The sequence below is a fragment of the Daphnia pulex genome, chromosome 8, assembly GCF_021134715.1.
Source record: "Daphnia pulex isolate KAP4 chromosome 8, ASM2113471v1".
In the NCBI taxonomy this organism is placed as follows: Eukaryota; Metazoa; Arthropoda; class Branchiopoda; order Diplostraca; family Daphniidae; genus Daphnia; species Daphnia pulex.
The window spans coordinates 1,671,853-1,684,130 of NC_060024.1; the positions used below are offsets into that span (position 1 = coordinate 1,671,853).

At 40.8% G+C, this 12,278-nt stretch overlaps 2 long non-coding RNA genes across 2 annotated transcripts; one reads left to right on the plus strand and one right to left on the minus strand.

Moving 5' to 3' along the window:
• Positions 1 to 4,909: 4,909 nt before the first annotated feature.
• On the minus strand, positions 4,910 to 7,076 carry LOC124200731. The gene is made up of 3 exons (XR_006877356.1): positions 6,843 to 7,076; positions 6,612 to 6,718; positions 4,910 to 5,675 (listed from the first exon to the last, which is right to left on the minus strand). It is a non-coding gene; the product is annotated as an uncharacterized LOC124200731 (long non-coding RNA).
• A 4,273-nt stretch (positions 7,077 to 11,349) lies between these two features.
• Positions 11,350 to 11,879, plus strand: LOC124200735. Its single transcript, XR_006877357.1, has 3 exons — positions 11,350 to 11,439; positions 11,624 to 11,694; positions 11,777 to 11,879. It is a non-coding gene; the product is annotated as an uncharacterized LOC124200735 (long non-coding RNA).
• The last annotated feature ends 399 nt before the right edge of the window (positions 11,880 to 12,278 follow it).

A 12,278-nucleotide genomic window follows, 5' to 3' on the forward strand; every position in this document is an offset into this window, starting at 1 on the left:
ATTAAAAGTGTGCTGGAATATGGGTGAGGCTTCAAAAATCTATTGATGTAGCATGTATTTTATCCTGTAAATATAAAAAAGAATCGTTAATTAACATCTAGATAGAGACAAACAGTACTAACTGTCAAATGTAGGCTTCGCGACTGGGGGGAATCAAAATTGTACACTATACTTCGAGTTCCTAAGGGAATTTTCCGATTAATATCTTTTAAAATTCCGATAAATTTTTAAAAGGCATAACACTTACCTTCCTCTCGCACAGGGGCGATTGGTTGGTTGGTTGGGTTGGTTTGTTAACTGGCGAACATCAGGCTATGTAGCCTATTCTCGCCAGGGTTTTGACAGGGAGTTTTTATTTATTCTTTGCTGCTCCGGACCAACAGGCTCGTTTTCTTGAAAAATTCTAGGACTGCTCTTCGGGTTTCTTTGATTTGGAAATTTAGAGGGTAGCCAGGGATATTTTTTCTAGCGTTTTCTGAAATATACTCTTGTATGTGTCTTTTCTTTCTTTTTTTCCATCAGTACATGTTTCATTATTGAATAACTTGTGGCAAAGGTTAAGCTTGTCAAGGCAAATTTTGGAGAGAGACACTTCCTCGGTTCTCGATTCCCCGAAAAAAGCTGGGCAGAGAAGCGCGGTTGAGAAGTGTTTTATATAGAACTTACTGGTGGTGGTTTTTGGCGATGACCACTGCCTTTGCCACATTTTCTTTCCGTGCTCGTCTAGCTTTTTTTGTGTAGCTACCGATGGCCTGGTGCTCATGATTTCTGGGAACCTGGCTGGCAGTTTGACTGCCCTGTCCGCCTCTTCGTTACTCCTAATGCTGAAGTGACCTTTGATCCATGCGAATGCTAGGTGGCTGCTTCTGTTGTTCACTTCCATATGCTCTGGATGCATCTTGCGGTTGTGGAGGTACGTCGAGGTCGGCCTCACTGTGGTTGACGAGATTTTTTATTAAGGCCGGCCTTGATTCGTGCATTATTGATTATTACGGCCTTTCGGTGACGTTTTGCTCCACCCACTTTGTCGCCATATAGATGTAGTATAGACTGTCAGTTCTCCTTCCTCCGTCGACTCAATTTGTCCGAGTGGGCAAACTTCTTTTATTGCCATCCGTTGGATTACGAATGCCACTCCGCAGCTTCCGTCGCGTCTTCTTGTTGCGTCAGTGAAAAAAAAGGGGTGGGGTGGCCGAATCGTACACAAATTTTAGCCGATCACACCGTAGTATATTATCTACCTAAATTTAGGAACGCGCGAGAGAACCATATGGAAAAAGGCGTTTTTTCTCGGCGTTCCCAAACATACAATTTTCGTTGGAATGCAACGATTTCTTTTATGTAGCCATTAGAGGTAAGATTTAGCCATTTTTTATTTTCAATTCAAGGGAAGGGTAGGGTTTTGAAAGAGCCCTAAGTTTAGGAACGCTCCGAAGAGTACTATGTAAATTAGGGTACTTTAAAGGGTTATAATTATAGAACGGGTTGAGCTAGAACGGCGCGATCAACTTCGAAATGAAGAGATTATCAAGCTCTACATCAGTATTGATTTCCAGATTTTTCGCTTCAGGTTCATTGTAGTCAATTCTTAATTGAAAACAGATTTTATTTTTATCCGTTCTAGTCCCTTTCTTCCCTCCGTTTTCACCCGCCTCCTCCCTTCCGCTTCTTCACCCTCCCTTCCTCCCCTACTCTTATGGGAATGCGACAACTCCACGTGGGTGGAAACGGGGGGGGGAGGAGAGAAAGGGACTAGAACTTGTAAAACAATTCTTTCCAATAGCTTGCATACGCGGGACGTCAGGGACATCAGTCGGTGAGAGGACGGCTCTGTATAGGTGGTTTCCCCGGTTTGACAATCCGGACCACCAGCAAGTGCTTCCATTCAGACGGGAGAGATGACACATACCCAAAATGTGTGTTTATCATTAGCGTCTATTTTACTGTCTTGGATAGGTGGCGAATCATTGGGACTGCGATTTTATCTTCTCCTGGTTTTGAATCTTTCGCGGCCTCAAAAGCCTCCGCTAGCTCTTGTGGAGAGAAGAAGTCTTCGAGATCGGAGTTTACTTGGCTTTCCTCTTCTATTTGGCTTTGATTCTGCTTTTCAAATGTCTCTCTATCGTTCAGGAACTTCCTCGATAGGTTTAAATCACTGTTTACTTCCACGTAGACGTCGGCAAACATATTGGCTTTCTGCTCCTTATGGAAATAACATTACCATTTTCACCTCACTAGGCCGGATGGTGCGCCGGATTTTCTTCTTTTGGACATCATATTTTTTGGTTTAGTTCTCTTGAGGTTGTGGTCTTTTTTATCTGCGTGCAGTACTCTTTTCAGTGTTACTGCCTTTGCTAACTTGATGATTTTTGGTGTGTTACTAAACTATGGACTAAACTATGCCAAGTCCAAAATAGACTTACAGTTCAAAATGGATTTTTTAAATATTGTCACGTTGGGATCGGTAACCTAACCTTCACTGTTGGCACCAACAACCACAGCCTTGAGACACGACACAAACTCTCAACAAGATCACATAAAATTACTCGGGGTCAATCCGTTCGTTCATTCTTGCTCCTAATTTCTGTCATCCCTTATGCTTTCTCTTGTTAATCCTTTTATTCTCTTCATTATTACAAAACGTTATTGTGTCGTACTGACGACGAAAAGCGTAAGGGTTATTGAAAGGTTGAATTACGTTGATGTATTTCTTCTTTAAGTAAGATCAGGGGTGAACAAGGAGAACTTCTACATTCAGCAAGGGTGGACAAGGAGAACTTCTACGGTACAGTATGGTGGACGACGAAAATTTACCGTGTGACAATATGGAGTTCACCAGATGGCGTTGTCTTTCCGAAACTATGGACTTGGGTACCTAAAATATTGACTTTGCACAGAAATCTTTTGACTTTACCAGGAGGTTTTGCCAATGCTTAAAAATGGACTTAGGTCCTAAATCATGGACGCTGATACCTAAGATATGTACTGCAGAAACTTTGTACTTTATCAGAAAACACGGATGATTTTAAAAACTATTTTTGATTTTTAAGTATTACATTTGGTATTTGAGCAAAATGTAATAATATGATTTTAGGAAAATTTGTATCTGTATTTCTCGGTATTTATTTGCTCGTTTTTATTAATACATTGATTCACTGAAAAGTTATAGTCCTACGGTATGAATTCAAACGCTTTTTTACTGTTTGAAATTCTGAATTGAAAAGCATAATAATGGTTCGGCCTTTACACATAAAGAACAATGCCACGGTATCTTGTTGGACTCGATGGCAAACTGAGAAACGTTTTCACATTCCGGATGGAAATTTTTTTGCACGTTGTACATTGCACCATTACATGATATTTTGAGGGGAGAACATTGTGATTTTCAAAGTCCAGCATTTCGACATGAACAATAGATGGGAATGGAATTTTTTATTTTTCGGTTTGCAATTTGACCGAATTCCGAATGCAATAGTAGGAAACGGAACTATTACACCAACAGCTTTACAAACAACAGCTTCCATTTTTTTTTGTCGCAGTCCATTAAACAGATTTTGAGCTCTTTTTCTTCAGTTTTCTCAATTTGAGCAATACGATTAATGAATTGCTGGTCGGGTTATTCACCGCTGCAATTGCTGTGATACAGCAACACAAGACTTGATCCAACACAAGATTTGATCCAGCCAAATGAAAACCCTCGAAGGCAACTACCCAATGACCCCTATTACAATGAAGAATTTTGTTCCATTTTTCGGAATCAGGTGTGTTAAACTGTAAAAATGATCCCCATTGGCAATTATATAGCCCACCAAATACTGGAAATTTTGGTTGAAAAAGTTTCATGGCAGCATTGATAACTTTTGTTGGAAGCCCAATTTCTAACATCTCATCCTGGTGTAAAATTTCCCCGTGTCTTTGGTTCATGACGTTCGGTAGATCAAACAACGATTCGCGTTCCCCGAGATCATAGGATATACGTCGCTCTCGTCATCCTGCTCGATGGCAACGAAGTCATTCCTTGATTGACAAAATCGTGAACTGGCACAGCCGGAAACGGAGAGTCATTAGATGATTGACGAGATTGGAAATGATTGGCAACAGAGCCGATAATCAACAATTGACGAGATCTTGATCGAGAACGGCCATTTAGGGATTCTGTTAGCGTTAAGTTAGTTTTACGAGATCGTGATATGAATCCTTTGATGCAAATGTGGACTGGAATGTGATCGCGTCGCCAACGACCGACGAGACGACCCGATAAAAGACCAACACACGAAGAAGGTGACAGCTCGAGCCAAGTATCCAGACCATCCTTGTCTTGGGACACGGCAGACCTCGCAGGACACACACGAGGAAATCCACACCAGCAGACCCCAACGAGAGAGGGTGAGGACGACGTCTTCAACGACCAAGATCTATTCTCCCCAGTACGAAACACAGAATCCCTAACAGCAAACGACGACGACGAGGACGAGCTCTACACGCCAGTAAGGCTTTGGACGCAACGAGCAGCCGGACTCCACCCAGAGCAAATAGAAACCGAACTCAGATACACATTTCTGTCATTAGGGTCAGAAGAAGATCCAGACAGCACAGAAGGAGCAGTGGGCTTGCTCATAAGCTTCCTGAAAACGACGCCTAGCAACGGAAGTGTGATACCTGGTTCACCACCAGCAAAGCAGACACCAGCAACAGGCAAGTCGACACCACAGCCGACCAGAACACCCACCCTACCACCCCCAACAGGAGGAGCGCCATCGCAGCCGACAAGAGGAGCATCACCCACAGGAGGAACAACACAACACCCGACCGGAACACCCACCCAACCCCCCGCACAACCCCAACAATCTCTCGAGCCTTCGATTCTCGGGCTAGCTGCCATCATCCCAAGAATACAAATCGGGTTTTATTTGACGGATACGAAGAAAAGTTACCGCCTTTCGCGGTGGGACTGGAGGCGCTGTGACCGATTCCGTCGGGATTCCTTGGGGTTCTTACAACTAGCTTGGACTGGCTGACACGTAACGATGATCTGGCCAACGCGGTTGCCACTCCCGTTATTTCGTCGTCAGATTCAGTACTTGTCAATACCTGCAGCACTTCTTCTTCTTCAGAACTTGAGTCGGCAGCCACGGGAGACGCTGTTAAAGGAGCTGGCTCCGAGAAAACCACTTTTCTTCCTGATGTTGAACCTGGACTTGGAGCTGCTGTCGAAGTAGTGGCTTCAGCTCCAGTTTTTTAGCGGAAATCACCGTAAAACTTAGGTTTTCTCGCTTCTGCCAGCTCTTCTGGTGCCAAATAGTTGGCAGCGACTTGCATGAAATCATCAAGTGTAGCTAGAGTTTTGAAAATACGACGGTCGTGGGGGTCTTCAAGAAGAGGATAGTTTTTTTTCCAATTCGTTCAAAACGTAGTCCCTTTTTGCCCGTAGCTGACGTTCTTCACTTTTGGGTCAGGGTGTCACGCGGGACTCCTGAATGGTACTAGGGGCCTGTTGTAATAGGCCTTCCGTTTTCTTTGGACTGCCTCACGCTTTCCTTGTGTTGTGTTATGGTGTAACTTTGGCAAGCATTCTCTGGTATTTCTCCTCGTAGACGGGCCTCGTACATCTCTTCTTGCTTTGAGGCGTCCTATTTTGATGCAGGTGTGGAGTACCTTTTAGGCGCTCCGCTATTCTATGGACGTCGTTAAAGAGAAAAAAATTAAATTCTCAATAATTTAAGCAGTACAAATATTATAGGACACGAAAGCTTAGGGGGAATATAAATTTTCTCTCCCCGGAGGTAAGTATTCCACTAATGTATAAGAAACCCCCGCAAAAAAAAACATAATGAACGGAGGAGAGGAGAGAATTCCTATAAGGCGAGGCGACAGCGAGACAACGGGGGGGGATGGCTGCCCACGTGGTGGGGTTTTTTTACTAATGAGCTTGCAAAAAATTTAAATTTTTAAAGAAATTTTTAATGGCGACTTTCGATATTAATTCTTATAGGGAATTCTGTAATCAAGCAAGATTTTCGCTGACTCTGGATAGTTGAGAATTTTGGGGTATGGTTTAACTAGACCCCGTGATTCTACTGTGTACACTTGAGAAAGCAACAATAAAAATGAACAATCGATTTAAAAAAATTTAGAATCTGAGAGAGTAATTTTTACTAATGTCGAAGTTTACACGACGACCTCTTTTCAAGACAGAGAGAACAAAGGACAAATGGGAAATTGAAAAAAAAATTGAGTGTGAGCAGAGCAAGGAAAGAATTTTCAAAGGTATCTGATTACAAACTATTTCGAAGGACCATGTTGGATTTGCACACTTTCCGGAAGTGTCCACCTGTTTTACTTATTCAAAAGATGAGAATTTCTAACGCTAAAAAGAATGGTGTAGACTGGCTCGACTTTAGATTCACACTTGTTTTATTTCTAACGGTTAAGGCGGTTTACACACTTGGGGTGAGGGTAAATGGTGACAAGGGGGGTCCCGACGGCAATAATCGTCAAGAAGTCAAGGTACTCGACTCCGACGGCCAGATCTTGTAGTGAGCTGTTGGGAAATCAATATATTCCCAACACCTAATATGAGAAACACAAACTTTCAATAAAGCAACACTGACCTATTGGTTGAGGTGGAATATCCCATGATTCAAAACTATTGTGGTCGTGGTTTCTGCCAAGCAATTTGCAATTTTTCGGATTTCGTATGTTGCTTCGTCGTAGGAGACTAGTTTTGAAAAGAAAGAGGCGTAAAATATTACTAAAATTCAAATATTACTTGGTCTGCATTAAATCACGACATCCATGATCTCGTACTCTACAAACAGGATGTTTTCTTTTTTTTAACATACCAACGTCCAGTCCCATGGATACATGCCGTTAATATGAAAATCTGGTCTTGGATACAGGAAACTCCTGAAGTCGGTGTCTACCCAATGTTCTGATACCATGTAACCGAGTTCCACTTGTACTCCACAAAGACCTATTTGATTAGTCCAAAAAAGATGGAAAGACCAACTGGCGGATACTGAACCGTACGGAAGGCCAATCATTGGATAGTTGCCTTTAAATTTATGATCGTTAAACCGCATACCTGGCTAAAGAATATAACAACTTATCAGTCGTAAAGTACGAATATACCAGCGAAATATTTTACTTTCTTTCACCACTATTGGAACTGAGGAAATTGTACCGTCATAGTTCGTCATAGTGAATGTGGTCTCATCAGCCGCACGTCAATCACTAAATGAAAAAGCCTCAGTCAGCTCTGCTAGATGGCTATGGTCAACTACCCACACCCATTTCTTATTTGAGTACACTTCAATAATAAATGTTTGTTACAATCAAATTCGCTTTATAGCCATTCGGATCGCAGACAACTATGCACCGCATTTTACCGCGATAAAAAACAAAGGATTTCTCTTGTCCAAATATTTTACATACCTCTAAGGCCGTTAATTCAAGTTTGATAGGCTCCTGTTCCTTTGCAGCACTGGGTAAACTAAGCCTAAATGCCTGCCCATTTTTTCGCTCTATCTCACATGCAGAATGAAGCTGTTGTCGTTAATCGTGCTTCAACAGACAGTGTGGAAATTACTGCATATTCAAAAATGAGATAAACCGTATTTCTACAAATGAATACGAAGTTACGGAAATTCGAGATGAAGATTATATCTGCTACCGATAAGGTTTAAGTCAAGAGGAACACACTCAGATTATTTTAAAATTTGCGTTTGCGTTTTTTTAATGTGTTTTATTTTAAAAATTTGAATTGCTTTGCCCAATTGTAGATGACTTAGTCATCTACTGTGTGTGCAAGTTTCAAGTAACAATTGACAAATTTCAATTTTTGGCAATTTTTTAAGTGCCACACCATATCCTATGAAACATATGGCGGAAGCGCCAACGTTTCCAAACATTAAATCTATGGATTTGCGGGTAAAGTGCTAATCACAAAATTTTCTAAAAAATCGAGGTGAAAGCCGATTTTTCCCTCTAGAAGAAGATTTTTTTAGTTTTTCTTTGCGATTACTCAAACGAAAGTTATCGCGAAAAAAAGGGGAACACTTTGGCTCGTAAGCCGCCGTGTTCAAAGCGCGGAAACACTGGTCGTGTTTCCAAACTTAGTGTGGGTACTGCATATATTAATTGATACTTTTTTCTAGAATTAAAAAGCGGAAATGAAGAAAAAACTTTATTTTCGATAAAAGTAACGCATGACCGACAAAGTTAAACATTTTTCTCAAAACTTTTCTTGCTTTCCTTTTTGTGTCATTAATCATTAGTCCTAGTGTAAAGGTGCGACAAGTAGGTAATTTAATATTTTTAGCTGTAGAATTTTTTTAAACAGCAGTATCTACTAAGGGACACTTTGACTTAAAGAGGGCCAGTTGAATCAACAGTTACTTTGCTTACTAAATGTCAATCACCTCTGTAGCAACTTTGTTTCCAATATGTACTTTTTTTCTTATTTCTACATTATTGATTTATGACAAAATTGTCTTCTCGTCAAGTTCAATCCTTTCTGCACCAACATTGGCTTTGGTAAGAACATAACAAGAGCCCTATGCACTGAATCCTGAGAGAGAGGCTTAAATGCTTGAAGTGGCAGCTTCCATCGACCAGGAGGCAATCACAACAGAATCTTTTGTAATCGCAGAATCAGTTACGGAATTGAATTTCAGGGATGCTGCAGCTCACATTAGAGCAGCATACAATCCAAAACACCAAAAAGTTGACCGGGGTATTAATGTGTCCGTAAATCCTATTTCTATCCACTTAATTATTGTTTTTTTTTAACAAGTACCTACTAAGGTACAAGTGAACTTAAAGAGAGATAGTTGAATCAACAATTTTTTCTTACTAAATGTTATTCACATCTGTAACATCTCGGCGTGGCTTGGTTTTTTCACTTGTGCCCTGTTCCCTTGTGCACTTGTGCAAATATTGTTACGTCGTCTACTAAAAGGAGAGATTTGTTTCTTTTGTTTTCTGGGAAGTTTGATACAATGATGTTGAAGAGAATGGGAGTTATTACTGCTCCTTGAGATACTCCGTTTTCTATTAGTTCGTAGTGTGAAATTTTGTTTCCTACTCTTACGCGCATTTTGTGGTCGGTTGGTTTTGGTCGGTGTGAAACAATTTGTCTGTTCTTCGCGGCCAACCTTGCGCTCGAGCGTGAGCAGGAAGGCAACTCTCTGGACTTGCGAGACTTCCTAATGACGCCTCTAGAAACGGCTTGACTTTTCAGCCCAACAGACGCAGACGCGGGGGGTCTAGCCGGAAGCAAAGAAGAGATGGGCATCAAAACGTTGCTTGTCGATGTGCCGGGCACAGAAACTGCTAACGGGGCGCGAACGAAAATTGTGACAAGGGCTAAATTAGACAGGGAGAGGGGACAGAAAAACCAACAAAGCCCTTGTTCTGCTACTGATAGCCGCTGTGGGGACCACTTGTGTGAATGCATGAGCAGTTTTCCAATTTTTTCTTTTGTCCGTCGATAGTGGAGGTTTCTTTCATCTGTTTTAGGCTTTGCGTGCATTTTTTATTAGCATCAAAACTCTTGAATAAATATTTAGGCCGAAAAACTCGTCTTTTCTCTGATTAGACAACGTAGCTCTCGATTTAATCAAGCATTGCCAAAAAACATTAGGAAATTCCTCGCATCTTTTATGCATCTCATCCTGCATTCAATTCTAGACGAAGATGGTTTACAACGATTCGATTGCAGATTTGGACGCGCAATTAACGTTTGGCGTTCTACACACCCACCTATATTGCCTGATCGCCATCCACTTACCGAGCATATCATTAACATCTTCCACGACGAAACCCATCACGATGGGAAAGATCATTTATTTTATAAAATCAGCCATTTATTCTGAATAATAAAAGGTAAAGAGGTGCTGACGAAAACTCGTCACTTGTCTCCTGTCTGCATCCGTGAGAGAGCACACCGGGAAGTTGATGGGTTACCTGCCAAATGTACCAATGGACTCGTTTACTCCTCCATTCACAAAGCCCATAACGTTACCACTCAACGAAAGGATGCGGCCCTTTTTACGAGTCTTGTAGCCAAACCCACGCATTTGGAATTGGATGAATCTTTCTCTGCCAAACACTGTCTTCTAGTCTTTCACCGGTTTATCGGAATTAACCCAAAATCATCGAAGGTATTTTCCAAAAACATCATGAATTTTATCGAAGCAGAACGCGAATTTAATGCTATGCCCGAGAAGCTAAAGGAGAGAGATAAATTCAATGGTTTGGACAAAGAAAAGGGAATCACCCTGCAAAATCAAATCAACATCCCCGAACTCCCCACTTTGAAAGAGGACGTGGACGCTTGGTGTGATCGACAAATAAAGCCTTGTATCGTACTCTCCATTTAGAAAAGGGAGGCTTTCGTTTGTAAGAAATGTAAGAAATGTTACTAGCACTCCTAACAAAAGTCATTGGACTTCTAGACAACTGCCCATAGACAACCAAGCCTATACAACATAATGCCTTAATGCATGTAAAATACCTAGGTTTTTGGTAACGAACGAAAGTATTGTCCCCTAAGACGACAATAAATTTGAAATGTTTATAATATTTCTTCATCAAACATTTTTTGAAATATCTTTACTTCATTTTCAAGGACAAGAATTGGATAGCGTCAGAAGGTAAAATCGTTTGCCACGATCAGTGGTGTCGATATGAGACTTTTGATGCATATATATCTGTTTTTTATCAATATATCAAAGCATCGATATATTTGATCTATCTGTATCAAAGTCCGCTTCTCCTGCCATCTAGGAGTAAGAAATAAAAACTTTGATTTGATTAGAAAGCGGATAAAATTCTTATGTTGGAATAAAAAATTCTTTAGGCACAATCATGTTTACCCTTCCTTAACTCTTAATTAGATCATTTGTGATGGAAAAGTCGGGGCTGTCCGCTTTCAAGCTGATTGTTATCTTTCAATATCTATCTTATCAAGTGCAATCAAGAACAAGTTTAAAAGAAAATGGTAAGAAGTGTTGCGTGGCTGTATTTCGAAAAAAGAACTAGATACTCGGAAAAAAACAGTGACCTGTACTGTTTGCAAACTCAACCAACCATTTTCTGGTAACACTACCCATATGTTTCCTCATCTAAGACTGAAATATCCCGATCTTTACACAAAAAAAAACAGACAACAAGAATGCCAAACAGGCCTATTGGTCTACTGAAAGACGAAGATCACGAAAACGAGGAAGTCATGAGCGATATCTATCAAGAAGACGACGGAATTGATTCAGACTCAACAGTGATACATGGTAACATATGGCGATTACAAATGATATTTATCTAGAAATTTGGCCTGAGATTGTGATAATCCAGAAAACCGCCATGCCACCACTGATTGCCAGCCTAGCACATCCCGTCATAGATCTTCAGAGCAGGAATCGTCGTCCTCGAGTTCTGGTATTATTATTAAACTTGCAAAATAATATAGAAGTGAATTATGATTATTTTTAATTACCTATAAAAATATTAGCGACAATTCCTTAAGAAGCTATTGCCTCTTTCGGCATCAATATGTTTCAAGTTGGTGGTGCTGTTATGAAAGTATTAATTGGGGGGCCCTTGTGATTTTTATTTCCAAAAGTCTGTTACCGCTCAGCATTGTCGACGACCCAAATTTTGCGGCATTTATAAAGTGTATCGACCCAAGAATAGGTATATACATTTTTTATATGTTTCAAGTATCACGCATCAGACATGCATACCGTATACGCCGACGAACTAATGTCTGTATTAGCTTTTCCTTGCCGAAACACGATCACTTATAATTATCTCCCGGCGTTGTACGAAGAAGCTCGTCTTAAATTGATTCGCGAGTTAGAAAGAGTGGAATACGTCGCCCTGACCACCGATTGTTGGACATCGTTGAATAATTTCAGCTACCTCACAGTCACGGCACACTACATCAATCACAAAATGAAAATGAAGAGTCTCTACGGTTAGTGATTGTACTGATTAAGCACAAAAGGTATTATTCAAGCCATAATTTCCGACGAATTTTTTGACGAATTATTTTCTATAGTAGATCGCTGGGGAATCCGAAATAAAATTGTCGGCGTAGTCACGGATAATGCGGCAAACATAAAAAAGGCCGTTACTGACTGTGGCTGGATTCGGATTCCATGCTTTTCCCATACTCTAAGCTTAGCTGTCAAATGAGCTATCGAAAAAAATGTCGCTTTCATGCAAATTTTAGAACGCTGCCGCACGATAGTATCATTTTTTCATTCAAGTACTGG